Genomic DNA, 5,581 nt, shown 5'->3' with positions numbered 1-5,581 from the left:
GGGCCGTCGCGCGTCCGGCGGCCGCGGCCGGCGCCCACCCTGGCGCCCCGCGGCGGCCGCTCCGGCCCGGAGCCGGCCGCCGCCGCAGCAGCAGCCGAGCCGCAGCCGCAGCCGCAGCCGCAGACGGAACCGGAGCCGGAGCCCGAGCCCGAGCCGGTGGTCGAGTCCGGGCCGGTGGTCGTCGAGTCGGGGCCCGTGCAGCCAGATGAAGGTATGCGTATATATATATATATATATATATATATATATATATATATATATATACATATATATATATATAGGATGAGAGTGACCGATGCACCCTGTTCCAGCTACGCTTAGCATTTTCTCCATCAGAGTGAAAGCCATGTGGAAGCCCCGCCCCCCCGCATCACACGCTTTTGTGGACTTGATAAAAGTTCTCTTGCATGTTAAATAAAAGACATTAAAACAATGAGGTGTACAAAATTGCGTTACCGTTATCACCGTTACTGCCGTCCCATGACCTCTAAGCGAGTTGAATGACATGTGTGCCTGTATGTGGAGCGTGTCATGGCTGTGCGTGTCCGGAGAAGAAACATAACGCCAAATTAGTCCTCCTTTTTAAAGTGCTCATCATATCAATATTTGTTAAGACAAGGCGCTGGGTGTGAGCCCCCCCCCCTCCCCCCCCCCCCCCCGAGGCCACCCCGCCTCGAGAACGTCCTGAATATGCGGCGTCATCCACCGGCGCCGGCCGTTCGTGAGAACCGTCGGCTCCCACATGGCTTTCCGCCAGGCACGAAGGTGGTGACGAACGTGCAGGCAGCGTAGGCAGTGACATTGCGTGGCCCTGATTGACATAAACGGCACACGGGATGCTGAGACAAAAATCGTTGCGTAATGCCTCTGAATGGAAAGCCATGGAAAACAGTTCAGATGAGTCATATCAGTCGCCGCCCGTGGCATTCCTTGTTTGCTTTCGACGATGATGGGCTCCATCAGCACGGGAGATGTCATGCTAGCCGTTTGTATTTCGTATGACTTGTATTTTTATGTCTCATTTTGTTGTGCCACTTGGGACCCTCTAGGGCTCATACCACATCACGTCACTAAATTTCATGTGCACACCCGAGGCACACACACGGTAACCGCGTGATGTTTTTTTCCGTAGTGTTTTGAACTCCATTTGGTGATAATGTATGTCCAGAGAGGGATTGCAACCCTACCTAGCAATTCCGTAGTCATTACGGCCTGATGCTGTGGACGTATTCCGTGACTGTGTCGAGTCTTCCCGCCGTATGTGATGTGGTCCTCCCTAACTGTCCGCCACATTGGCCGCAGATTCTGTCATCCGTGTTCGTTGCTGCGCATGTGACGTCGCTCGATGTGTCGCGCGAAGAGCGGCACTCAGCAGATGTTCGCCCGTGGCTGTCACTGGCTGACGTGTTTCCTGGCGGATTGCAGACGAGGAGGAGGCCGAGTACGACGAAGAGGACGATACCATGCTGTCTGCCGCGCAGCTTCTCAGCCAGCACGGCGGCGACGACTATGGCTACGCCGAAGAGGACTACTACTAGTCCCTTGAGCTGACAAAAGATGGCAGCATCGGTGCCTTTTTGGGTTTATCGCCCTGCGGCATGCCAGTGGCTCGGAGAACGCTGCTATGAGGGAACCGAAATGATAAATCGTCGGCCATATGTTCCGTATTGCTCTCTGTCTTGTCTTGCTCCTCGCCTCGCTTCGATTGCTTGGCCTAACCTGTTACCGTCGCACGCGTTCACTTACCAACGATACTCGTAGTCAGGCTTTACGTGGGGGGGGGGGGACGCTGATTTGACCTAGGTCTCCGTTGTTGGCAGGTGGTAGGTCGTGGCTTTTGGGTTGTTGTAGTTCGTTCTGGCTCTCGTGGTTTCATACCATGTAACAGCAGCCCTTTAAGGCCGTTGCGCGGTTATGACATGTGTATATTATTTATTTGTAGGAGCGTCGAACGGCTTATATATGGATCATGAGTGAATCTCGATTTCAAGCGGGCATTGAGTTAACAGAACGAGCGTTCAGCTCACTTCAGCCACTATAATATTTTGCATTTATTTGTTGATAAAATTACCGGAAGAGAGGGTATCAACTTTGGAGAGTATCGTAAAATCCATGTATAGCAGGTGCCCGGGACTAAGGGCAGGAAGTGGGTTTGACGGAAGGAAAGACGGATAGGTTACAACAGGTCTTCTTGTAGCGGAAGCGGTGAGCCCGGTGCTGGCCTCCTGCGAGGATGCGCTTTAAATTGGGATGTCTGAGCTTAGGAGGAAATGTTTTGCTTCACTGAAAGGGCTAAACCGTCTGCGCCTGACATAAGACACACATAACCGCTGGGCACAGCCGCAGTCGGGTGGGCTCTTGCAGGGACTTCAGGACCGAGAGGTCAGGCGAGAATTCCAGCAGGGCGAGGTTTGTTTATCCAGTCATACCCACCTGCCCTCGTCCGCTTTGTTTTTGTCGTGTCTGGTCGGCGCCCCGCAACTCCTGCACTCGGCCTTTTGCGATGGAGTACCGAGGACAGATCCGGTGCGAATGACACGGCCTTTCCTGTGACACAGTACAAAGGTGTTCACTGTTGATGGCGTGCTGCGGCGTGGTATTCTGTCGTTCCACGAGCGTGTGAATGATGTCTGCATGCAAGACACGGTATCTACTGTTGTGTGTGCAGCAGTGCGTAATGAACGGATCACAATGCAAAGATGTGTGGGCGAAAGTCTATGAAGCTGGCGTTTAAATTGATTTAGAAAGTGAATGGCGTGGGATGTGAATACTCCGCAGAGTCGATAGCGCTGCTTGTAAATATTGATGTGAAAGGCGAAGTTTGTCAACCGTCAAATCAAATACAACACTGCGACCAAATGCCGACTTGGCAGCCGTTCTGGAATCCGCGGTGTTGGCGTGGAAGCGCATCACTGGAGCGTTGGAGCATGGAACACGACCGGGTATTGGGTAGCAGGGACTACGGGCTCGTTTTATGACCTGTGCTTCACCCCGGTTTTATAGATTCGATTCGAGTTCCTGGCAGTGCGTAACGCATCACGATTTTTGGCCAATCCTGACTGCGGCACAAGCAGAGGCGGTTTTGTTCGGGAATCCCCTCCGGTTCGAGTTTTGAGGCAAGTCATCCGTTGGGAGTCATCCTTATAAAAGCCACGTTTGGGTGTAAGGAGAACCACGAGCTTGATCACGCAAGGTCCGCATTTTCTCAGGGACTACTGTACCACCCGCCCCCTTGGTGCCTACGCCAAGATAACAAAATATACTATGCTCCATTTTTTGTGCATGCAAGCTCTACTAGAATGCAACACGATGTTATAGATATATCGATGGCTGTAGTTTTGCTTCATTCCGATCGTCACTGATTATAGACCCTGAGCCCGTAGCTCCGACCGCGGCTCTCAAATTTTTCCCAGCATCCGATTTCATCAGAGTCGAGACTGGCGCCACCTGTGGTCGTGCATATGTCCTGCGGTAGTGGTTAAATTTATTACGCATTGGTATCGAATAAACACCAGAAAATCAACTTATGAACTTATTCGGTCTTTCCAGTGCATTTATGTTCACATCGCACAAGCCACGCACATTGAACCCTCGTGTGACAGCGACAGCGACAGGTGTTGGGTGAGGGTTACGTTTTGCACGCACGATTACCTGTCAAAGACGCATTTATTCATAATCAATAAGGACGCTCCCTGAACAAAAATGTTTACTATCGCATATCGTTCATAACATAGGGAACTTTCTTACTGACCCACGGTGATGTCATGCGGCGGGATTTAAAGCCATCAGAGTAACAAGGCTCTAAAGCTTCGTATTTTTAAATCAAGCTACGATGGGGGCATGAATTTAACCTCCTTGCATCAGCGAGCGGAAATTCCAGGGATGTGTTTGTGGGAGGTCCGCTAAGACTATGCACTATGCATCCAAGCTGAGTGGGCGCTCCACGATCGTTTACCGAATTAAGTTACAATACGGTGTATGGTAGCGATACTGGTCATGTTTAGGTTAAGGGTGATGCATGTCAACGCTAAGGGCGGGTCCGGAAGCGACAGGGGAGGGGCTTTGCTACTTTGTTGTTCATGGGAACCAGGCATAAATAACCCGCCGAAAAAGCGCCATCGTGTTGGCAAAGGTCGCTGCATTCTTCAGTATATGGGTGCAGGAAACGCACCGCACCGAGTTGTGAAAACTGGCATGTGCCATGCAACCATAATGGCCATGCCATGCGACGCCAGGCAGTTATATCAGGAAACCAGCAACGATGATTTACTTTGAGACCAGTCATCGACAAATCATAATTTTCTTTTTTCGGGCCGTTCGTATCATGTATACGGACATCGTCAATCGCAACAATTCAGAGGTGCATATAGGTATGAAAAAGGTGGTGGTAGTTGATGTGCAGAGGAGGAAAATAGTCCGATAGCAAGTTTTCAAAGTTGTTCTGCGTGCGCCGCACTAATTCGACCATCATTACGTTATCATTCTGCAGGCACAAGAATGTTAGCTAGCGCTGAACCAATTAACGCTGATATTTGACGAGATGTGGGCACTGTTATTCCTGGTTTGCATTTCAGCATGATAAGATTACGTTCTGCATCCTTATGACTTTGTCAGATAATACTGATATTGATGACAATAAAACATGCGAACACCGAATGTCGAATAGCTGCATAAGTTAATGATATCCAACAGCATATGGATATCATACGACGTATCCAACGGCATATGGGGAGGGGCTGGCTGTTCATGGATGGAGATACTATGGGCGTTGGGGCTGGAGTTCGGGCTTCCGGATCCCGGAAGGCCTAAAATGTTAGGGTGGGGGGGGGGAGGGGTAGTGGGTTTCGGCGTTCTAAACCGGGAGTGGGGATGGTGGGCCCAGGTGCTCCATGGCAAGGCTTTATCGGCTCACTCGTCATGAGGATTTGGCCGGACTGAATGAAAAAACAACTTTTTTGCCATGATAGAGGTTCAGACAGTGGCAGATAGTCTGATGGCTCAATAGGCCACAAATGGCTGCCCCGCTTCCCTATGGCTGCCAAGTTTAACCTCTCTGTACATCATGACCACTCACGCTTGGGGACCTTTTGTAAAGATCCTTTCAACCCTTTCGAACATATGGATTTCTGAGATCGGAGCTAACGCTAAGCAGTGCTTGTCGAGAGCCCTGACCCCTACTATCCGATCGCACAAATCCAAGTCAACGGCAGAATTTGATAGCGAACGCCCAACGTGCCGCCGTGCTTTGCATGGTCTATCCTGCCCTCTGACGTCACCTGACTTGTGGCGCGACCGCTGCGACCGGCCGCAGGGCACCTAAAGCGACCTAACCCCCCCCCCCCCACGGGTGATTGGATCGGAAGAAAAGCCCTCTAACCAACAGGGCTTCGGGAAAAGGGGCCCTTGAAACTAATGAGGGTCTCTGGCGCTCAGAGGTGGCATGTATCGTTCAGGGCCCGTTCTATGCGCTTAGGGCGCTACTGGCCACTTTGAGGCAGGCTCAACTGCTCCGGGCTTCTCTGATCACCACGACCTCACTGGGTCACTTGGGGCCTCGGAACGCTGAACAGCCCTGGTGACA

The sequence above is a fragment of the Pollicipes pollicipes genome, unplaced genomic scaffold (genome assembly GCF_011947565.3).
Source record: "Pollicipes pollicipes isolate AB1234 unplaced genomic scaffold, Ppol_2.1 Scaffold_2555;HRSCAF=2994_pilon_pilon_pilon, whole genome shotgun sequence".
Taxonomy (NCBI): Eukaryota; Metazoa; Arthropoda; class Thecostraca; order Pollicipedomorpha; family Pollicipedidae; genus Pollicipes; species Pollicipes pollicipes.
This window is presented reverse-complemented; position numbering follows the sequence as displayed.